General features: G+C 42.8%; 1 protein-coding gene across 5 annotated transcripts in view; it reads right to left on the bottom strand.

Annotated features, from left to right (window-relative positions):
• SNPH (syntaphilin) overlaps positions 1–10,528 on the bottom strand; it is a 41,514-nt gene extending 30,986 nt beyond the window's left edge. The window contains exons 1-2 of one of the 5 annotated variants that reach the window (XM_059897814.1): positions 10,431–10,528; positions 10,080–10,186 (exon numbers count right to left, since the gene is read on the bottom strand). The gene's annotated coding sequence lies outside the window, so the exon portion shown is untranslated. Of the gene's footprint in view, positions 1–6,507; positions 6,605–10,079; positions 10,187–10,430 lie in introns of those variants that run through there. The other 4 variants (XM_059897812.1, XM_059897815.1, XM_059897811.1 and 1 more) reach the window with 4 other exon arrangements.
• Between the last annotated feature and the right edge of the window lie 14,438 nt (positions 10,529–24,966).

Below are 24,966 nucleotides of genomic sequence, written 5' to 3'. Positions count from 1 at the left end.
AGTATGAAACTGCCACTTGGCCTCCAGGGGAGTCCTAAGAGTCTCTCAGCTCAGGATTCCATCTGTGAGAAACACCAAGGCTACTTGCCATTTGCTCATTATTCGTCCAGAGTACTTCCTGTGTGCCTGGCTTGCGCTGGGCACTGGGGATTCAGAGATAAAGCAAACACAGGCCTTGCCCTGGGCAGTTCATGCTATTGGCCATGGCGTAGCCTTCCCAAAATTCAGCCTAAACATTTAGCTTCATGCCCCAAATATACCAGCCAGGTTCCCTTCACAGGATCTATGAGAACTCTTCTTCTTGGACCCGATTTTGTTTCTAGCCTTGCCATCTCTTGGGAGAAAGCTCATAACTCCATCAGGATTCTGTCTTGTATCTGTGCTAAGCAGACATCCAAGCTGAACCCCAACTGATTTCTAATAACTGACTAATGAGATCTGAGTCAAAGTCTTCACAGAATTGCAGAAATTCAGGGCAGGAAAGAATCTGAAGGTTTCAAAGCCCAATATCCATCTGATTGAAGCTACACTTCTCTGAATAACATTCCTGTTCTGCAGTCACCCAGACCCAGTTTGAATACCTCCAGTGAGAGGGGAGCTCACTACCAACTGAAGATGTATCGGATCTTTGGAGAACTAGAGAAGTTATAAAGTTCTTTCCTTCTAACTGTGGATGGAAGGGTACTGGCATTTATTAAGCACCTACTGTGTGCTAAACCCTGTGCTGGGGGCTTTACACATATGGGATTTCTAATCTAGTTTAATTCTCTACCCAGCTTTGCTCCTATGAGGCTGGGATTATGATTATGATGCCCATTTTTACTACTGAGGAAACAAAAGGTCAGAGAAATCAAATGACTTGCCCATGGTCACAAAGTAAGTCCATGGTCGAGACCAAAATGGCAGTTCAAGCATGTCCAACTGCAAAGTCCATGCTCTCTGCTCTCGACCACTCAGAGAGCAGGGCGAGGGGTCTGACGCTGTCTAGGCTTGGATCCTGGTCTCCTTCATCTGAAGGCTAACCTCTGGGATTCCTTACAATGGCGATCTCCTGCCAGTCCTAACAAACTCTGAAGCCCATCCTCTCCCAGGCATGGACCCCACCCCCTTTCCTTCCAGAAGGAAGCCACAAAACAGAGAGTTGGCTCAAGGTGTCCTACAGCTCCAGGCTGGGCCCTGGGTACTGCCCAGCATGGGCTGCTCTCTGCAGGGCAGGGAATGGGAGGGCATGCAGGGTCAGGTGTTCTCCGTCCTCTGAGAGCACAGACCTTGGTCTGGTGACTAGGAGCCTGGGCTCTGGGAAGGAGCTGATGAAGAGGGACCCCTGAAAGATGGCATGTGAGCTGGGCCTTGAGACAAATGGGAACATGGGGAGATAGCAGTAGTGGTGGGAAGAAAATTTCAGGCAGAGGGAACTGGGGTGAGTAAAAGTAATTTAGGTAGAAAGGAAAGGCCCATGGAGGGAATACTGCTGACCTGGGATAGAATGTGACCAAGGGTCCCTTAGGGACATTGCTGAAGTAACAAAATGCCTTTCTCTAGCTCTTAGGCCGGCTCACTCCAATCAGGCCCAGGGCTGGTAATCTTGCTTGTAAGAGCCCAGCTAAGGGCTGAGGAGGGACAAATGGATACTCACAGGCCTAAGAGAACAGAAATAGAGAGAGAAAGAGGATGAAAAAGCAAAGGGAGAAAAAGGGGTGGAGAGAAGGTGGGCTCTGGAATCAGATATTTGGTAGCTAGGCCGCATATAACAGACAAGTTGCTTAAATTCTCTGTGACTCAATTTCCTCTTCTATAATAATACCTTCCTCCCAGAGCGGTAGGAGGATGCGCTAAGTCACACATCCCTGCACCTGGTAGGTGGTGCCCCTCTTATCATTCACCTGGACAAGGGCTGGGACCCAGTGGGCAGAGAAGCGTCTGAGGCCGTGCAGAAGAGGGGCATTTGTGGGGACATCTGCTGTATGCCAGGTCCTTTCAGCAGATCATCGCTCTCCTTTCAGGCAGGAATGATCGATCCCTCTTTGGTAGATGAGAACATGGTCTGGGGGTAAGACAATTTGTCTGAGGTCCCAGGCTAACAAGTAGCAGAACTGGAGATGAGCCAGTCCTGACTCTGAAGCCAGTGCTCACCCTGAGCAGCAAGCAGCCGCTAGGAGGCCCAGGTCGGCTTCAGCTCTGTGCCCCAAATGCGAGGAAGGTGGCCTTTGTCAGATGCTGCGAGCTTCGCCTCACTGCAGAGGCCACGTTTGGCACACCTTTCTCCCAGGGAGCTCAATGTCCAAAGTCTGCCACCTCTGAAAGGGAGGGTGGGAGGAGGTGAGTGGTACAATGAAGAGAGGAGGGAGGGATGGCTGGGAGGTAAGAGGGGGGTGTGGTGCCAAACCAGTCTCCTAATGAGGAAAGACGCAGGACTCACTGTGCCATTTCCACCATTTAAAAAGCCCCAGAGAACAGGGGAATGCCCTTTGCTGAGAAGCACTAACCCTACAGCCCAGCTAGACTGGCGGGCTCACCGCCCTAGCACTTGCTCACCTTACCCAGTCCTACTCCTCTCCCTTTTCGCAGCCCTTTAGATCCTGCTCTAGTTCCTCCCTCAGGAAGCTTTCTCAGACAGCTCCAGCCTACAGTTACCCTTTCTCCTGGGGTCGCCAGTGGTACCCACCGCTTGCATCACCTGTGACCAGTCCTATACTAGAATTCCAGATCCTCTAGACTGTAAGACTATCAAGCACAGCCATTCCAAACCCCATTACATTGCAAGAATTCCTTCTAGAACATCCAGACCTATGTGAGCTGCCCTGAGATGAGGAGCTCGCTCTCAAAACATATTGTTTCATTGCTAGATGGTTTTTCAATTTAGAATGTTCTTCCTAGAACTGAGCCAAAATTTTCCTCCCTGGCTGGCACTTGTAAGTGCTGGTCTGGGGTCTGTCCCTCAGGGCATATGGAAGCCTGGGCTCTTTCCTGTGACTGAATTTTGAGTATCTGGAGACAACTATCTTTACCCTCAATGGCTACTATTCTGCCCCAGCAGTGTGGGAAGACATGTCCAGTATGCCTAGATTGGGGTCCCAACCCTACAACTTCCTGGTTATATAACTCTGGCCAGTTCCTTCTTTCCACTAGTCCCAGCTTCCTCAATTATAAAAATTCCTAACCTCACCAGGTGGCACTGCCTCACCTGTCGCATGTGGTAGTTTTATTGCTTTGTTCATTACCCACTTCTTTAGAGGCAATATGGCTTAGAAGAAGGAACATAGCTTCGATGCCAAACTGACCAGCATTTAAGTGTAGGCTCTGCTACACAGCAGCTGTGTAACTCTGAACAAACTACTTCCTCTCCTTGAGCCTCAGTGTCTTCATCTATAAAATGAGGATAACATATGCTAAGTGGGCCTGAATTGTTTTGCGTCCTGTTTTCTCTGACCCATCTGTGTCTTGGCCTTTCTTCTGGATCTGCCCAATTTTCCAAGTTAACTATAATGCAGCTACCCTTTTACTGAGCACCAGTGTGTGGCGGGCACAGGGCTGAGTGCTTCAGATGAGGATTCCATTCAATCCCAGTACCCACTCTTTAAAGCAGGTACTATATGGCTGGTATCTTTTACTCAGAAGGCACACAATTAAACAGCAGCTGTTAGTAATATTCCTATGAGCCAGGCTCCATGTACCATCCATATATATTTATCAGCCTAAAAAGCTCCCTAAGGGGAGAGACCACATCTTGGGGCCTGCTTACAGAGTAGACACTCTACACACTGGCTGAATGAACGGATGGAAATACTTCTTTGCATTCTCCCACAGCGGCCCGGATAAAGCCTGACCACAGTAGGTGCTTGATGAATATTTGATTAACTAGAGCCACAAAAATGTAAACTGTCCTCAGTGGCTTTAGTCTGAATCCCAGAATGTCCTGAAAGCATGTCGACGGGGCTCCTCCTGCTAATTAGGAACTCCTCTGAGGTCCTTCTCTGAGAAGGCTCCAGGCTTCCTCCACACTCAGATCCCAGCTTTTCCTCAGTGGGGACTGTGTGGCAAAGCTCTCTACAGAGAGACCACTTGCTGTCCAGACCTCATCACAACCCAGGCAGAGGTGGCAGAACCAGCATGGCTTCCGGAGAACAGGAAGCACCTCTCCCGCTGAGGAGCTGCCAGAGCCTCTCCTCCCGCCTCCCTCTCGAGGGTGGCTTCTGGGCCGGCTTCACACGCCATCAGCCAAGTTCGCTCTTCTGAGGCTGCCCACCAAGCTTCCAGAGACCCTGTGGTAGGGAGGCCGACCAGTGACAGCTTCAAGGGGGCTCAGAGGTGCCTGGAGGCCTCAGTCTCTAGAGACTCCATTCTGACAGTGTTGCCAGAAGGGAAGGGGCACTAATTGGCCCTTTGAAGCTGGGGGCCCAGAAGCAGAAGATCACAAGTGGCCAAAGTAATATGTTCCCTTGCCTTGCAGACAGGGCATCGCTGGCCCAGGCCTGCACTTCCAGCCTCGTTTCCCTTCTCCGCCCTCATCCTCAGGGGACAACTATGAGCACTACGCACCTGGCATCTAACACTGTACATCAGGGGACAGAGACTGATGGCCTGACACAGACACACGTTAATGGGTGCGTTTTAAAGTGTTTCCTAGTTGGCCACATTAAAAAAATCAAGAGGTGTCACAAACATCCAGATTTCTTACAAATGAGAAGATGTGACAACATGAGGCCCACATTCTTGCATGGCAGCAGTGGCGAGAGCAGGCCATTCTCAGAGGGAGTGAAAGGTGGCAGGCAGCCACCTCTTTCAAGCAACACTCTCTAATTTGCTATCATCCCCAAAGGGCCCAACATAGACAACAGGGTTTGAGGTCCCTTGCTTTTCATGTTTTATCATGGCATGCGGACCTCCTAATGACCTTATGAGGTAGATAGCATCATGTCCCCATTTTACAGATGAGGAAGCAGAGGCTCTGAGAGAAAAAGTAACTTGGCCAGGATTCGAACCCAAGCAGCCTGACTTCAGAGCCAAACACAAGGACACTGGTCTGCAGCAAAAGTATGGACAATGCAGTGAGTTTTTAATAAAGCAAAATGCATTCAGTTTGAAGGAATACTTTTTTCTGATTTTATATAGCCTTCTTACTTTGGGGCTAAAGGTATTAAAATGTTCTTTCTCTGACTATATGATAGTAATAGTAAACAGAACTAGTGTCATGTGTCTTTACCTGGCAGAATAAAAAGTTGGCCAACCTAGGATACATTCCCAAATGTACTGATCTTTGAAATCTAAGTCTGAGGACCATTGCTCTGCTATACGGCCTTCTTGTTGCAGAATGACAGCACGTTTCTGCTACTCCTCCTGGTTCAAAAAAACCCCACCTCTATCTACGTCTCATCCTATCTTTGAAGAGGTGGCTTCTGAACTGAGCTTTTCCCAAGCCCTCTCCCTCCAGCAAACTCACAGAACATTTGCTCATTCCTCTTGTTATATTTATCTCATTCTTCCTCAAGTTACAGTTATCTGTATCCTATCCACTCTTGTACCCCCTAAAGTGGTTCTGGAACAGAGGGAAGAGTTACTGAATTATTAGCCAGTCAGCACTTGAAGAGCCCTTAGAGCTCACCACCTCTGACTATCATTTTGCAGTGTGGAAAAGCAAAGAGTCTCGTCCCAGGCCACCCAGGGAGTCCTGGCAGAGCTGAGGTGAGTCCCCAGCCCCTCGGTGCTGGCTCTTTCCACTGCACCAGGCTGCTTCCCAGATGCTCCCTTTTGGTTGGCTCAGCACCTCAATTCGGAGGTGCTAGCATGTGACAAACACTTCATAAATATCTCTCCACTAAGCAGTAAAAAGCAGCCTGGGAGCACAGGCCTCATCCTCTATAAGGGCTTTCAGCTCAAGCTTCACATCACCTGCATCAAACCTCCCACTCAGTGCAAGCTGCCCATCAAATGAAGAAACAGCCCGTTAAGTCCCTGTTGACCCAGATGTAGAAAGATCCACATATGGCTCAGAAATGCAATTCCACTAGGCCAGAGTTCTGATCCCAGCCTTGCTGAGTAATCTTGGGTAAATGCCTTCAGCTCTCCAGGGGTCAGGTGCTCCAGACAGGTGAAAGAATGACATGAGGAAGAAGTTCCCAAGCCCATTGGATTGTTATAGGCACTAGACAGGCTTTCCAAGAGGAGCCTCAGAGTCCTGCCTCTAGAGGCCTCTGATGACAGGGAAGGTTCAGGCCCACCTGAGACAAATGGATGGTTCCTTTGGAACTGTGCCACAGAGTGAGTTTGGATGGTCCCTCAGACTCTGTGGCCACTTTTTGGGTTGCTGGGGTCAAGAGCCAAGAACTGTTTGGAAATGTCCTAAGTTGGGTAGAACATTTATTATTATTATTACACACAAATTCAACACAGAAAATGGCATCACCCTCACCTTCCTGACCCACTGAGTAGGAAAGGCCATCCCCCCTCCCTGTCCCATTACACCCACATCAGTATTATCACAGCTCCTAGATGGTTCATCATACCTACACATTTAGATATTTGTCTCCCTCTGTTAGCCGTGAGCGTCTTGAAACTAGGGATCGCCTCTTACTCCTTCCTTTATCCTGTGCTCTTGGTCTAGGGCCTGATAAATAAATAATAAACAAAGGCTGATACGTGTTTAGCTAGACGAGGAATCCCCTCCACTCCTGTTCTGGGATAAGGCAGCATTTAGGCCCTTTAGAGCCAGAGATGCATCCAGCCCATTTGTGACATGCAGAAGGAAACTGGCCAACCCAAAATCACTCGGTCAGTGAGAGGGCTCAGACTAAAAGCAGCCTTTTCAACTCTCAGTACAGTGCATTTCCAGCTAAACTGTCTCGAGTTCTACCACACATTAGCTGTGTAACTCTGGGCGAGATCCTTTGCCTCACTGCCCTGGCTTCCTCACTTGTAAAATGGGTAAAATTGTAGTGCTTACATTATAGGATTGTCTGAGGAGTACGTGAACCTGTGTAAAACAGAGCACAGGACATAGGAGGAGCTCAAAAAGTGTGCCTGTCATGATTGTCATTCACTCCTGGCTGTTCTCCTTGGTAAAGGGGCACCCACCACCCATCAGCAAGGCAGAGCTCACAGTGCAAGGAAGACTTTCCAGCACTGACTTACATACTCTTCAACCCAGCAAGTCCCCTGCAACAATCCCTTTGGGGAAATGCCTGATCTTTTGTCACGAATCCTTCACAGCTTTCCCTCCTCCAAAGCCCTATGCACGTGTGCAAGTGTACACACAATTCACAGTGATGACAAGGGGAGGCTGTGAAACCTTTGCAAGAGCTCACCCTTTCAAGTCAGATAGACCGGGTGTCAGATAACAAGTCTGCCACTTCGAGCTGTGCAGTCTTAGGCAAGTCACTCTCTCTAAGCCTCAGTCTCCTCATCTTTCAAAGTGGTATAATCTGTTATGAGGATCACCTGAAATATGTAATGGTCTGCTATTCCATAAATGATACTGAGAGTAATAATAGTTGTCTCATTTTTACTTAACAAAATCCACTTGACAAAATGTCAGAACCAGAAGGGGCCTTAGGGATCATGCGGTCCAGTCTTCTCGTTTTATAGCTGGAGACCCAGAGGTCTTGAGTGGAGGTGTGATTGGCCCAAGGTCACACATTGAGGTGGTGGTGGAACAAGACCTGGGACCTGGGTCTCCTGATTTTTTGCTACATGTCCATTTTGGCCCGTTTGATTCTCCTTATCTGCCCCCTCCCCGAAACACAGGAAGTGGCTGGAATCACTCTTTTCCCATCCTCTTCCCTTCATGCTTATCTTTCACCAGCCAGAACCATCTGTTTGTCAACAGAATCACACCCCCCAGGCACATCTAATCCCTTCAAGCCTGACTTGAGGAGAAGGTAAAACAACTGTTGGCCCCTGGCAATAGCAATAATAACAGTACGAGCAATAAATAATGACAATCAACAACTGGCACAGTACCCTATACTTTAAAATGCTTTTCCCTACACTGTCAACACATTCTCACAGTTCCTCCCTAACCTGGTTGGCTTAGGGACATAATTTCCTCCAACTTATTTGATTCAACACTTCCTGAGGACCCACTTTATGCCTAGCCATGGGCTCGAGATTGGAGACACAGAGAGGAAAAAGTCCATGCCTCTGCCAGGAGAAGCTCACAATCTAATGGGGATTTAGGGCGGGTGGGGACATAACAATTCCTTTTGGCCCAAATGGTGCAGCAGTAAAATGCCCTGCCCCACCCTATGGGGAGGCTTCTTTATCATGCTGTCAAGCGGCAGAATGTATCTTTGAAATAAACTGGAGCAAGAAAAGATGAATGAAAGGCTGAACAGGACAGCAGGAGGGAAGATAAAGAATAGAAAATACAGACACCAAAAACTTGACCTCCTTGTCTCATGGAGATTCTAATGAGAGATTCCTGGGAGGGCAAGGGAGCAGCAGTGGGGTCCATGTGAAACCAGAAAGCCACGGTCCCTGCCTCCCTGCCAGCACACAAGATTCTGATGTTTCTGTTCCCTTAGGGACTCTGCCCTCGGATGCCAAGATTTTCCAAACCCAGTGCTGGGCTATATATGCCTCCTTGGGACCATCATTGCTGGAATGATGTCAGCGCCCTTGCAGTGGAAATGTTTGTACCTCCTGATTGCTTCCTAGGCCCCTCAGCCTGGCAGCCCAACACACTCCAGCATTCATTATCCCCTGGCAGGGAACCATCCGCAGGGATGTAAAAGAGACCGGTGGGGTGGGGGAGGTGGGAGAGAACCTGACTAAGAGCAGCCACCCCTCCTCTCTTCCTCCAGTCTATCTCCCAACTCCTGTGTCCCTGAGAACCTATTATGTGCCAGGCACAGGCACTATTTTAAGTGCTTTCATATATGTCTCATTCAATCCTTATTATCAACCCTCTGAGATACGTACCCTTCTTCCCAGATTTACAGATGAGGAAACTGAAGCTTGGGGAAGGGAGGTAACTTGACAAAGGTCATCCCAGTGATGGCGCAGAGCTGACAATATAGGACTGTCTGATACCTCCAGTTCCACGAGGCCCACACAGTCAATGTTTCACTTGAGAAGTCTCGAGTTGAAAAAGATCAACTGAGGAAACCCCAATTATTTCATAGACCCAAGTTTAAATTCTGGGTTGCTTTAATAGGGATGTCCCCCTGACATGTAAGAGCTGCTTGAATGGCATATTAAAATTGTACAGACCATCTAATCCAACTCCTGAATTTAACAGATTAACAGACACCCACACCTACAGAATTTTAAGATGGCTACTTGTGGCCTACGAGCAAGCAAAAGGACTAGAACCCCAGTCTCTGGCACTTTCCCTACCCGACCCTGCCTGCAGAGATCACCTTTTTCTGGGAAGCAACTCCAGCCCATCCCACCTCCAGATGGGCAGAGAAGGCAGAGGAAACAGGCAGTGTGTCTCCAGGCCTCTCCTCAATCTGCAGGGCTGAGTAAGGGAATATGGGCGCTTCCCAGGCTAGTAGGTGTTCCCAACAGCCCAGCTCCCTGCTGAGGAGCAGAAGAAACCATCACATACCGTGGAGGATCCATGGAGACTGAGGCTTAGATCTCCTACTCTAGGGGTCATGGACATTTTTTTCCAGATCTACTGCAGGGCCCTGGTTCTTCTCAGGGGAGAATATGGGAAGGAAGCAGTCATTGGCACTTGACCTTGGGCTGGGTGTGGGGTTCCATGCTTCCCCCACCCCCAGGTACTTTTGCTCCTCCTCCAAGAAAGAAAGAGGCTTAAACGTTTGCCAAATGCCGTAAGAGGAAAACAAATAGGAATGGGGTGATCCCTAAAATCCTCCAAATAGCCCACTTTGGGCATCTTCTCTGCTGCCACCAGCATCCTCTAATTAGTGAATTTCTAGGTGGTGGTGGTGGGGCGCTTCGAAGGATGTAGGGGAATGAAGGGATGGTAAGAATGAGTCACAGTTAACCCTTCCTCGGCTGGTGCCCTCTGAGGGATTCTACCGCAGAGAGCAGCCCCCGCCCGCCGCCCGCCGCCCGCCGCCCGCCGCGGTGCCGCACAGGCCCCCATCCCTGCTCCGCCGAGGCCTCCTCACCTGAGTCCACTCGCCCTCCGCAGCCCCGCCGGCTCTCACCACTCCGGCCCGGCTTGGCGCAGCGCCTCTGCAGTCGCTGCTGCAGCTGCCTGGCCCAGATCAGCAACCTGCGGCGGTGGGGAAAACAGACAGACAGGGGCGGGTGAGCGCGGGCGGGGACAGCGGGCCGCCGAGTCTCCGGCCGCTGACAGCTGGGCCGCCGCGGCCGGAAAGCCTGCAGGGCTGGCTGTCCGCCTGGCGCTCCGGCCGCTCCCCTGCGGGGCCCGCGCCTCCCCTCCCCCCACCCCGCACTAGGCACTCCGGGCTGCGGCGGCACTGCTGGGCGGTGGGCCGGGAGGTTCCTGTCATCACCTGCGGAGGCTTCCATGGCTTCGGCTGCCCTGCCCAGGCCGCCGAACTGCTCTCCGGAGCCCCTGCTGGAGGCGGCTAGCTGGGTGCTCGCCGGGGCTGGGGCTGCCGGGAGGGAGGGAGGGAGGGGAAGGGAGGGTGAGGTGGATGGAGGGGACCAGCCAGTCGGCGGCTTGCCGGCAGCTGCGTAAGCGGCCCGCTTCACTTTCCTTCTTAAAGAGATAGTTAGTGTCTTGCTCCAGAGGGCGCGAGAGGAGACGCCAGCACGCATGGAGTAGGGGCCTCTCCCACCTCCACACCGGCCTGCACTTAGAGCTGGGCGGCGGGGCCTGGCGGAGAGCACGTTGGCCCACTGACAGGTCGTGTGACCCTGGGCAAGCCCCTTCACCTCTATGAGCCTCAGCTTTCTCATCTGTAACATCGGATGATGATAGCAGTCTTACTCCCTGTCACACGCTTGGTTTAAATAGTAATTTGATCCGAATTCCTCTGAGAACATTTTTCACTCTTCAAATCAAGTACCTCTGAGTATTTAATGCAAACAGCGCTCACACTACTTAGAAAAATGATAGCAAGAATCTTAAATATGTGAAAACAAAAATGTTTTTCCTTGAGGTATTAAGATGGTGAATCATTGGAAAGATGGAAAGATATGCACTCACAACCTAAAGTAAGTGTTTATTATACACCTTTCCCCTCTGTGTCTGTCTTCCACCCACTATCACAGGGGAAGAAGAGGAAAAACAAGTGGGAAAAGTGAAGAAAACTGGACTCTCTGCCTAGCGTTTCCACTTCTAGCCCTGCAACTTCAGATAAGTTAACTCACTCTCTGGACCTGGTTTCTTTTCTGCTCCATGTGTGGGAAGTGGGGCTCAATGGGAAGGGGCTCCCTCCTTCTGAACCAGACCTAACTATCTGCTCTGTCATTCCTCTGCTCAAACCATCTGTCACTTCTTCCAGATCTCTGCTCAAATGTCACTGTCCCAGGGAGGCCTTCCTTGACCACCCAAAATAAAATAGTGATTCCCTCCTCCCTCACTTCCTCTGCCCTAGTTTTGCTGTATTTCACCACCAGATTGTATTTTTACTATTTGTAGTCTTTCATTATTACCCCCACTAGAATGTACACTCCATGAAGGAAGGGACTTTGTTTTGTCTCCTGCCATATCCCCAGTGCTTACAATGGTGCCTAACACATATCAGGTGCTCAATAAATATTGACTAAGTGAATGAGAGAGCAAGCATGCACTGTGCCAGGCCCTAGTCTTCTATAAGAACACAAGGCCAGATGCTATCCTAGTCTCTTAAGACTTTTAAGTCCTAAAGTCTCTGTCTACTTTTGGCAAGGCTGTACTTGGTACCCTCCACCCTAAACTGTATTTTCCAAGAGAAGTATTTGTAAAGAGACTTCACCGACTTCATATCCTGACTCTGCAATACTGGCCTGGTGAGAAATAGTTAATATTTACGATGTACATGAAAAAAATAATTATTTTAAGTTAACTGTTACTTTTCAAAGTTAAATCTTTTTTGTAGCTCTGATTTGTGGTAAATCCATCACTCTATAACAATACATATAATTTTGCAACAAATGCCTATAAGTTTTTTTTGCATTGGTAATATTTTTCCCTCATTCAATTAAACTGAATTCTCCTATCAGATGGCCATCATTATATTATGCTTTGTGGAAAAACATGACAGCAATCGTGGCAGAAATAGGAAATTGTAGTTGAAAAAGCCATGTGAAATAAGGCCTTCTGTCTAAAAACAAACAAACAAACAAAAAACTAATGCTAAATTAGTAAGTTAATTGATGAAATATTTTATCTGCCCTAAGGCCCACCTAAATTATATAAGTGACTTATTTACACTTAAAGCAAAACCAAAGTAAGCCATGTAATTGTTGTTTGTTTATCAGGAGATAATTTCTGAGATCCTTATTTTAAAAATATTTTTTGTTTCTCCTCAGGTTTTTTCCCTTGGTACTTAGAAGACTACATTTCCCAGAAATATCCACAAGGAACTTTACCCCACAAAAAGAGAGAGGACCTCTACCCACATTACTCCCATCTGGGATGATGTTAGCTGGTAAAGAATCTCTCCTCAGCAACATAAAGCATGTGATTGAGAAGAAGAGAACCAATGTTTAATTACAACATAAATTGTAACAAGTGAGGATTTTAAGCATAAAACAAATTATTCTAAAGAAATTAGTAGTTTTTGTTTTGCACACATTGGGAAATACTTAAATTTGTTTAGTTTCAAAAGCAATTTTGGTTCCAATTCTGGGTAAGCACATTCCTCCCACTGAATGCCGCAATAAACCTGAACAAAATGTATGTAGCAGCTACTTGAGGACTCCGAAAATACTAGCAGGAAATTGGGGAAGAAGGGTAGAATCTGACATACCACTGACTAGTGAATTTACCAGTTTTTCATCCTCTGGTATCCCCCAGCTTGGTCTGAAGGCAGCCCAAAACCTGGACTTGGGGAATCAACACAGAGAGAGTGCCCATGAATCTCCCTAGTTCTGACTTTAGGATTAGGAAAGGAGACCTCTAATGCTCAGGGTGAGAGGGGGAAATAATTTTTCTTTTATTTTTTAATCTTTTCTCCATTATCTCATGCCCCAGCTCCCAGGGAATCCTGCAGTGGTGGCTGTGACATCAGGGACCCACAGACCCCTAAAACTCTGAGGGAGGAAAAACTTCTCCAATCAAGTATCTGTGGTCCTAAGAGAGTGTGAGCCTCTGCTGGTTTTTTGTTTTTATTTTTATTTTTATTTATTTATTTTCTTTTGTCTCTCTCTGTCCTCCCACCATTTGGCTCCAGATGCAGGTGCAACTGTGGGGAGAAGGCAGCAAAACAGAGCAGAGTAAATAAAGCTACAAGCTCCAGCTTTCTGGTGAACCCCAAAGAGGATAAACCAAATCATAATAATGATAATAATAGAAAAATAATGATTCCAGTTACTAACGAAGACTAAAAATAAAGGAAAAAATCTTGCAAGCAATCAGAGAAAAATGATGTGTTAATTATATAGGAATAAAGATTTGAATAACTGTGAATTTCTCAACTGAAACCATGAAGGGCAGGAGAAAAATGGAACAAGAATTTTAAATTGCTGACAGAAAAGAGCAGTCAACCAGGATTCTATACCCAGCAAAAATATCTATCAGGAATAAAAGTAGAATAAAGACATTCTCAGATAAAGGTAAGTTAAGAAAATTCATTGTCAGCAGACCTGCTCTGAAAGAACTGTTAAAGAAAATTCTTCAGACAGAAGGGAAATTATATTACAAGGAAACTTAGAACATCAGGAAGGAAATAAGGACAATAAAAATGGTAAATATTTGGGTAAATTTAATAGACTGTCCTCCTCTTGAATTCTTTAAAATATGTTTGACAGTTGAAAGCAAAAATCATAACACTGTCTAATGAGGTTTCAGTGTAGGTAGATGTAATATATAAGACAATTTTGATTACAATATAAAGCAGGAAGTATAAAGGAACTTATATGGTACATGGTTTCTACACTCCACTTGAAGTGGTAAAATACTGATTCTAAGTAGACTGTGAAAAGTTAAGTATTTATTTTGTAATCCTTAAAGAAACCATTTAAAAATATCTATAACAAAAGATATAGTAAAAAACAACAGATAAATTAAAATGGAATTCTAAAAAAAAAGTTGAAATATTCCAAAAGAAGGCAAGAAAGGAGGAAACAGAGGAATGAAAAATAGAGGAAACAAACAATAAAATGGTAGATCTAAATCCAAACATGTCAATATTTACATTAAATGTATAAACACATCAATTAAACAGAGATTTTCAGGATGGATAAAAAATGACTTAATTAGATGCTTTCTACAAGAAACTCACTTTAAATATAATGATATAGGTAAGCTAAAAGTAAAAGTGGGGAAAGATATACCATAATACGAATTAAAGGAGAGCTGGAATGGCTTAATATGAGAAAGAGTAGACTTCAAAGCAAAGAAAATTACCAGAGATAAAGAGAATCATTATATAAAAATAAAAGGGTCACTTCACAAGGAAGACATAATAATTGTAAATAATTGTAGAAGAGCTTCAAAATACATGAAGCAAAACTTGCCAGAACTGAAAGAAGAAATAGACTCACAATTATAGTTGCAGACATGAACACTCCTTTCTCTGTAATCAATAGAACTAGTAGACAGAAAATAAGCCATGATATAGAAGAACTGAATAGCACTAACAACCAACTAGGTTCAATTGACATTTATAGAACATTCCACCTAACAACTGCAGAATATATTCAAGTGCCATCCATCAAGACAGACCTTACACTAGGTCATAAAACAAACCTTAATAAATTTAAAAGAATCAAAATCATTTAAAGTATGTTCTCTGACCATAATGAATTAGAGTAGAAATAATTGCAGAAAGGTAACAGGAAACTCTCCCTTGAAAATTAAACAACATACTTCTAAACAATCCACAGGTCAAAGTGGAAGTCTCAAGGGAAATTAGAAAATATTTTGAACTGAACAAAAATGAAAATACAACATGTCAAAATTTGTGCAATGCAGCTAAAGCAGTGCTTGAAGGGAAATATATAGCATTAACTGTTTAAAGAAGGTCTCAAGTCAATTAAACTTCCACCTTAATAAAACTAAAAAATAAGAGCAAAATAAACTCAAAGCAAGCTGCAGGAAGGAAATAATAAATATCACACCAGAAATCAATGGAATTGAAAAAGAAAAGCAAAGGAGAAAATCAATGAAACCAAAAGCTGGTTCTTTGAAAAGACCAATACAATTAATAAGCCTCTAATATGATTTAAAAGAGAGAAGATACAAGTTAACAATACATGGAATGAAAGAGGGGTTATTACTATGGACCCTGCAGACATTAAAAGGATAATTAGGGAACACTCTAAACAACTCTACACACATAATCACCAATTTAGATGAGATGGAACAATTCCTTGAAAACCACAAACTACTAAAACTCACCCAAAATGAAATAGATAACTGCATAGCCTTACAACTATTTTAAAAGTTGAATTCATAGTTTAAAACATTCCAAAATATAAATCTCCAGATCAGATGGTTTCATGGGTGAATTCTACCAAACACTTAAAGAAGAAATAGTACCAGCTCTACACAGTCTTTTCACAGAAAAATAAAATAGGAGGAAACACTTTCCAAGTTATTTTTATGAGGTCAGTACTTCCCTGATACCAAGATCAGAAAAAGGCAGTACAAGAAAAGACAAATACAGACCGATATCCCTCATGAACACAGAAGCAAAAATCCTAAACAAAATACTAGAAAATCTATCTGAAAAGATGATCAACATCATTAGTTATTAGGAAAATGCAAGTCAAAACCACGAGATATTACTTTATACTCACTAGGATAGCTATAATCAAAAAAGGGGCAATAGCAAGTGTTGGTAAAGATATAGAGAAATTGGAACTCTCATATATTGTTGGTGGAAATTTAAACTGGCACAGGTACTTTGGAAAACAGCTTGACAATTCCTTAAAAAGTTAAACATAGAATTATCATATGACCTAGCAATTCCACCCCTACATATACATCCAGGAAAGATGAAAACATGTATACACAAAAAATTATAAACTATTGTTCACAGCAACATTATTCATTATAGTCAAAAAAATGGAAACAGCTCATATGTCTACCAACAGATGAATGGATAAACAAAATGCATATCCATACAATGGAATATTAATTTGGCCATTAAAAGGAATGAGGTACAGATACATTTTACAACATAAATAAACATTATGCTAAGTGAAAAAAAGCCAGAAACAAAAAGCCATACATTATACGAGTGACAGAAAGTGGATTACTTGTTGCCAGGAGTTGTGGGGAAGGAGGGAGTGAAGAGTCATTGTTTATGAGTATGGGGTTGCTTTTTGAATGATTAAAATGTTCTAAAATGAGATAATGGTATTGGTTGCATAATACTGTGACTATATGAAAAACCATGAATTTAACACTTTATAAAAAGGTTTTTTAGCACTTTAAAACTTTTATTGTATGTGAATTATATCTCAATAAAGCTGTTAAACTATATTAGCAAATTGAATCCAATGATACATAAAAGAAATAATATACCATGACCAAGTAGAGTTTATTCTGGAAATGTAAAGCTGGTTAAAAATTCAAAACTCGGTTGGTGGGCTTTCCTGGCGGTGCAGTGGTTAAGAATCTGCCTGCCAATGCAGGGGACATGGGTTCGAGTGCCGGCCCAGGAAGATCCCATATGCCATGGAGCAACAAAGCCCACACACCACAACTACTGAGCCTGCGCTCTAGGGCCCACGAGCCACAACTACTGAGCCTGCATGCCACAACTACTGAAGCCCGTGGGCCTAGAGCCTGGGCTCTGCAACACAAGAAGCCACGACAATGAGAAGTCTGTGCACTGCAACGAAGAGTAGCCCCTGCTTGCCACAACTGGAGAAAGCCCGTGCACAACAACGAAGACCCAACACAGCCAAAAAAAAAACAACACTTGGTTGGTGTAATATTTAATAGTATAGAGGAAAACCTCAGGATCTAATCAATTCAGAAAAAGCATTTAAAAAAAAAAAAAAAGGAAAAGCATTTAACAAATTTCAACATCCACTCATATAAAAAAAATAGAAAACCGGACTCCGTCTTGTGAGAGCACCAGAATCACAACTAACTGCTGAACAGTCATTGACAGGAAGACACTGGAAATCACCAAAAAAGATCCCCGCATCCAAGGACAAAGGAGGAGCCACAATGAGATGGTAGGAGGGGCGCAATCACAATAAAATCAATTCCCATAACTGCTGGGTGGGTGACTCAAAAACTGGAGAACACGTATACTACAGAAGTCCACCCACTGGAGTGAAGGTTCTGAGCCCCACGTCAGGCTTCCCAACCTGGGTGTCCAGCAACGGGAGGAAGAATTCCTAGAGGATCAGATTTTGAAGGCTAGTGGGATTTGCTTGCAGGACTTTGACAGGACTGGGGGAAACAGAGACTCCACTCTTGGAAGACATACACAAAGTAGTGTGTGCATTGGGACCCAGGGGAAGGAGCAGTAACCCCATAGGAGACCGAACCAGACCTACCTGCTAGTGTTGGAAGGTCTCCTGCAGAGGCAGGGGGTGGCTGTGGCTCACTGTTAGGACAAGGACACTGGCAGCAGAACTTCTGGGAAGTACTCCTTGGCGTGAGCCCTCCCAGAGTCCGCCATTAGCCCCACCAAAGAGCCCAGGTAGGCTTCAGTGTTGGGTTGCCTCAGGCCAAACAACCAACAGGGAGGGAACCCAGCCCCACCCACCAGCAGACAAGCGGATTAAAGTTTTACTGAGCTCCGCCCACCAGAGCAACACCCAGCTCTACCCACAACCAGTCCATCCCATCAGGAAACTTGCACAAGCCTCTTAGATAGCCTCATCCACCAGAGGGCAGACAGCAGAACCAAGAAGAACTACAATACTGCAGCCTGTGGAACAAAAACCACATTCACAGAAAGATAGACAAGATGAAAAGGCAGAGGGCTATGTACCAGATGAAGGAACAAGATAAAACCCCAGAAAAACAACTAAATGAAGTGGAGATAGGCAACCTTCCAGAAAAACAATTCAGAATAATGATAGTGAAGATGATCCAGGACCTCTGAAAAACAATGGAGGCAAAGATCGAGAAGATGCAAGAAATGTTTAAGAAAGACCTAGAAGAACTAAAGAACAAACACCTAGTAGAATTAAAGAACAAACAGACAGAGATGAACAATACAATAACTGTAATGAAAAACAGACTAGAAGGAAGCAACAGCAGAATAACTGAGGCAGAAGAACGGATAAGTGACCTGGAAGACAGAATGGTGGAATTCACTGTTGTGGAAGAGAATAAAGAAAAAAGAATGAAAAGAAATGAAGACAGCCTAAGGGACCTCTGGGACAACGTTAAACGCAACAACATTCGCCTTATAGGGGTCCCAGAAGGAGAAGAGAGAGAGAAAGGACCTGAGAAAATATTTGAAGAGATTATAGTCGAAAATTTCCCTAACATGGGAAAGGAAATAGCCACCAAAGTCCAGGAAGCTCAGAGAGTCCTAGGCAGGAGAAACCCAAGGAGAAACATGCCAAGACATATAGTAATCAAATTGACAAAAATTAAAGACAAAGAAAACTTATTGAAAGCAGCAAGGGAAAAATGACAAATAACATACAAGGGAACTCCCATAAGGTTAACAGCTGATTTCTCAGCAGAAACGCTACAAGCCAGAAGGGAGTGGCATGATATATTTAAAGTGATGAAAGGGAAGAACCTACAACCAAAATTACTCTACACAGCAAGGATCTCATTCAGATTCGATGGAGAAATCAAAAGCTTTACAGACAAGCAAAAGCTAAGAGAATTCAGCACCACCAAACCAGCTCTACAAAAAATGCTAAAGGAACTTCAAGTGGAAAACACAAGAGAAGAAAAGGACCCACAAAAACAAACCCATAACAATTAAGAAAATGGTAATAGGAGCATACATATCGATAATTACCTTAAACGTGAATAGATTAAATGCTCCAAAAAAAAGACACAGGCTCCCTGAATGGATACAAAAACAAGACCCGTATATATGCTGTCTACAAGAGACCCACTTCAGACCTAGGGAAACAAACACACTGAAAGTGAGGGGATGGAAAAAGATATTCCATGCAAATGTAAATCAAAAGAAAGCTGGAGTAGCAATACTCATATCAGATAAAATAGACTTTAAAATAAAGAATGTTACAAGAGACAAGGAAGGACACTACATATTGATCAAGGGATCAATCCAAGAAGAAGATATAACAATTATAAATATATATGCACCCAACATAGGAGCACCTCAATACATAAGGCAGCTGCTAACAGTTGTAAAAGAGGAAATCGACAGTAACACAATAATAGTGGGGGACTTTAACACCTCACTTACATCAATGGACAGATCATCCAAACAGAAAATATATAAGGAAACACAAGCTTTAAATGACACAATAGACCAGATAGATTTAATTGACATTTATAGGACATTCCATCCAAAAACAGCAGATTACACTTTCTTCTCAAGTGCACACGGAACATTCTCCAGGATAGATCACGTCTTGGGTCACAAATCAAGCCTCTGTAAATTTAAGAAAATTGAAATCATATCAAGCATCATTTCTGACCACAGCACTATGAGATTAGAAATCAATTACAGGGAAAAAACCGTAAAAACCACAAACACATGGAGGCTAAACAATACGTTACTAAATAACCAAGAGATCACTGAAGAAATAAAAAAATACCTAGAGACAAATTACAACAAAAACACAATGATCCAAAACCTATAGGATGCAGCAAAAGCAGTTCTAAGAGGGAAGTTTATAGCAATAGAAGTTACCTGAAGAAACAAGAAACATCTCAAATAAACAATCTAACCTTACGCCTAAAGGAACAAGAGAAAGAAGAACAAACTAAACCCAAAGTTAGTAGAAGGAAAGAAATCATAAAGATCAGATCAGAAATAAATGAAATAGAAACAAAGAAAACAATAGCAAAGATCAATAAAACTAAAAGCTGTTTCTTTGAGAAGATAAACAAAATTGATCAACCATTAGCCAGACTCATCAAGAAAAAGAGGGAGAGGACTCAAATCAATAAAATTAGAAATGAAAAAGGAGAAGTTACAACAGACACCACAGAAATACAAAGCATCCTAAGAGATTACTACTAGCAACTCTATGCCAATAAATTGGACAACTTGGAAGAAACAGACAAATTCTTAGAAAGGTAAAACCTTCCAAGACTGAACCAGGAAGAAATAGAAAATGTGAACAGGCCAATAACAAGTAATGAAGTTGAAACTGTGATTAAAAATCTTCCAACAAACAAAAGTCCATCACCAAATGACTTCACAGGTGAAATCTATCAAACATTTAGAGAGGAGCTAAAACCCACCCTTCTCAAACTCTTCCAAAAAATTGCAGAGGAAGGAACACTCCCAAACTCATTCTATGAGGCCAACATCACCTGATACCAAAACCAGAAAAAGATACTACAAAAAAATAAAATTACAGACCAATATCACTGATGAATACAGATGCAAAAATCCTCAACAAAATACTAGCACACAGAATCCAACAACAAATTAAAAGGATCATACACCATGACCAAGTGGGATTTATCCCAGAGATGCAAGGATTCTTCAACACACGCAAATCAATCAACGTGATACACCATATTAACAAATTGAAGAATAAAAACCATATGATCATCTCAATAGATGCAGAAAAAGCTTTTGACAAAATTCAACACCCATTTATGATAAAAACTCTCCAGAAAGTGGGCATAGAGGGAACCTACCTCAACATAATAAAGGCCATATATGACAAACCCACAGCAAACATCATTCTCAATGGTGAAAAATTGAAAGCATTTCCTCTAAGATCAGGAACAAAACAAGGATGTCCTCTCTCGGCACTATTATTCAACATAGTTTTGGAAGTCTTAGCCACGACAATCAGAGAAGAAAAAGACATAAAAGGAATCCAAATTGGAAAAGAAGAAGTAAAACTGTCACTGTTTGCAGATGACATGATACTATACATAAAGAATCCTAAAGATGCCACCAGAAAACTACTAGAGCTAATGAATGATTTTGGTAAAGGTGCAGGATACAAAATTAATGCACAGAAATCTCTTGCATTCCTATACACTAATGATGAGAAATCTGAAAGAGAAATTAAGGAAACACTCCCATTTACCACTGCAACAAAAAGAATAAACTACATAGGAATAAACTTACCTAAGGAGACAAAAGACCTGTATGCAGAAAACTATAAGACACTGATGATAGAAATTAAAGATGATACAAACAGATGGAGGGATATACCATGTTGTTGGATTGGAAGAATCAATATTGTGAAAATGACTATACTACCCAAAGCAATCTACAGATTCAGTGTAATCCCTACCAAATTACCAATGGCATTTTTTACAGAACTAGAACAAAAAGTCTTAAAATTTGTATGGAGACACAAAAGACCCCGAATAGACAAAGTAGTCTTGAGGGGAAAAAACGGAGATGGAGGAATCAGACTCCCTGACTTCAGACTATACTGCAATGCTACAGTAATCAAGACAATATGGTACTGGTACCAAAACAGAAATATAGATCAATGGAACAGGATAGAAAGCCCAGAGATAAACCCAAGCACCTATGGTCAACTAGTCTATGACAAAGGAGGCAAGAATATACAATGGAGAAAATACAGTCTCTTCAATAAGTGGTGCTGGGAAAACTGGACAGCTAAATGTAAAAGAATGAAGTTAGAACACTCCCTAACACCATACACAAAAATAAACTCAAAATGGATTAAAGACCTAAATGTAAGACCGGACACTATAAAACTCTTAGAGGAAAACATAGGAAGAACACTCTTTGACATAAATCACAGCAAGATCTTTTTTGACCCACCTCCTAGAGTAATGGAAATAAAAACAAAAATAAACAAATGGGACCTAATGAAACTTCAAAGCTTTTGCAAAGCAAAGGAAACTACAAAGAAGATGAAAAGACAACCCTCAGAATGGGAGAAAATATTTGCAAACGAATCAATGAACAAAGGATTAATTTCCAACATATATAAACAGCTCATGCAGCTGAATATTTAAAAAAAAAACCCAATCCAAAAATGGGCAGAAGACCTAAATGGACATTTCTCCAAAGAAGACATACAGATGACCAAGAAGAACACGAAAAGCTGCTCAACATCACTGATTATTAGAGAACTGCAAATCAAAACTACAATGAGGTATTACCTCACCCCAGTTAGAATGGGCATCATCAGAAAATCTACAAAAAACAAATGCTGGAGAGGGTGTGGAGAAAAGGGAACCCTCTTCAACTGTTGGTGGGAATGTAAATTGAAACAGCCACTATGGAGAATAATATGGAGGTTCCTTAAAAAACTAAAAATAGAATTACCATATGACCCAGCAATCCCACTACTGGGCATATACCCAGAGAAAACCATAATTTCAAAAGACACATGCACCCCAATGTTCATTGCAGCACTATTTACAAAACCAGGTCATGGAAGCAACCTAAATGCACATCGACAGACGAATGGATAAAAAGATGTGGTACATGTATACAATGGAATATTACTCAGCCATAAAAAGGAATGTAATTGGGTCATTTGTGGAAATGTGGATGGACCTAGAGACTGTCATACAGAGTGAAGTAAGGCAGAAAGAGAAAAACAAATATCGTATATTAACGCATATATGTGGAACCTAGAAAAATGGTACAGATGAACCAGTTGGCAGGGCAGAAAGAGAGACACAGATATAGAGAACAAACGTATGGACACCAATGGGGGAAAGTGGCGGGGCAGGAGGGTAGTGGTGGTGTGATGAATTGGGAGATTGGGATTGACATGTATACAGTAATATGTGTAAAATGAGTAACTAATAAGAACTTGCTGTATAAAAAAATTAATAAAATTCCAAAATTAAAAAAAAAAAAACTACAATGAGGTATCACCTCACACCAGTCAGAATGGCCACCATCAAAAAATCTACAAACAATAAATGCTGGAGACGGTGTGGAGAAAAGGGAACACTCTTGCACTGTTGGTGGAAATGTAAATTGATACAGCCACTATGGAGAACAGTATGGAGGTTCCTTAAAAAACTAAAAATAGAACTACCATATGACCCAGCAATCCCACTACTGGGCATGTACCCTGAGAAAACCATAATTCAAAAAGAGTCATGTACCACAATGTTCACTGCAGCTCTATTCACAATAGCCAGGATATGGAAGCAACCTAAGTGTCCATTGACAGATGAATGGATAAAGAAGTTGGGGAATATATATACAATGGAATACTACTCAGCCATAAAAAGAAACGAAATTGAGTTATTTGTAGTGAGGTGGATGGACCTAGAGTCTGTCATACAGAGTGAAGTAAGTCAGAAAGAGAAAAACAAATACTGTTTGCTAACACATATATATGGAATCTAAAAAAAAAAAAATTGTTTATGAAGATCCTAGGGGCAGGACAGGAATAAAGATGCAGACGTAGAGAATGGACTTGAGGACACGGGGAGGAGGAAGGGTAAGCTGGGACGAAGTGAGAGAGTGACATGGACTTATATATACTACCAAATGTAAAATAGATAGCTAGTGGGAAGCAGCAGCATAGCACAGGGAGATCAGCTCGGTGCTTTGTGGCCACCTAGAGGGGTGGGATAGGGAGGGTGGGAGGGAGATGCAAGAGGGAGGGTATATGGGTATATATGTATATGTATAGCTGATTCACTTTGTTATAAAGAAGAAACTAACACACCATTGTAAAGCAATTATATTCCAATAAAGATGTTAAAAAAACAAACAAACAAACCAACAAAAAAATCTACAAACAATAAATGCTGGAGAGGGTGTGAAGAAAAGGGAACCCACATGCACTGTTGGTGGAAATGTAAATTGATACAGCCACTATGGAGAACAGTATGGAGGTTCCTTAAAAAAGTAAAAATAGAAATACCATATGACCCAGCAATCCCTCTACTGGGCATATACCCAGAGAAAACCATAATTCAAAGACACATGCGCCCCAATGTTCATTGCAGCACTATTTACAATAGGCAGGACATGGAAGCAACCTAAATGTCCATCAACAGAGGAATGGATAAAGAAGATGGAATATTACTCAGCCATAAAAAGGAACGAAATTGGGTCGTTTGTAGAGACATGGATGGATCTAGAGATTGTCATACAGAGTGAAGAAAGTCAGAAAGAGAAAAACAAGTATCATATATTAACACATATATGTGGAATCTGAAAAAAATGGTATAGACCTTATTTACAAAGCAGAAATAGAGACATGGATGTAGAGAACAAACGTATGGATACCAAGGGGAAAGGAGGAGGTGGGATGAATTGGGAGATTGGAATTGATATATATACACTACTGATACTATGTGTAAAATAGATAGCTAATGAGAACCTACTGTAGCACAGAGAACTCTACTCAGTGCTCTGTGGTGACCTAAATGAGAAGGAAATCCAAAACAGAGGGGATATATGTATACGTATAGCTAATTCACTTTGCTGTACAGTATAAACTAACACAATATTGTAAAGCAACTATACTCCTATTATAAAAACAAAAAACAAAAAACATGCACTTACCATATGACCCAGGCCTAGATATTTACCTTAGAGAATTAGGAACTTATATTCACACAAAAACTATACACAGGTATATGTAGCATCTCTATTTATAATTGTCAAAAGCTGGAAACAAATGTCCTTCAGGGGGTAAATGGATAAATAAATGGTGGTATATCCAGACAACAGAACACTACTCAGCAATACATAGGATTGAACCACTGACGCTTGCTACAATTTGTACTAAGCTCAAAGACACACCCAGTGAAAGAAGCCAGTCTCAGAAAGGTTACATACTATGTAATTCCATTTGTATGACATTCTTAAAAAGATAAAACTA

The sequence above is a fragment of the Balaenoptera ricei genome, chromosome 15 (assembly GCF_028023285.1).
Source record: "Balaenoptera ricei isolate mBalRic1 chromosome 15, mBalRic1.hap2, whole genome shotgun sequence".
In the NCBI taxonomy this organism is placed as follows: domain Eukaryota; kingdom Metazoa; phylum Chordata; class Mammalia; order Artiodactyla; family Balaenopteridae; genus Balaenoptera; species Balaenoptera ricei.
The sequence above is the reverse complement of the archived record's forward strand: the minus strand, read 5'-3'. Positions and strand labels throughout refer to the sequence as shown.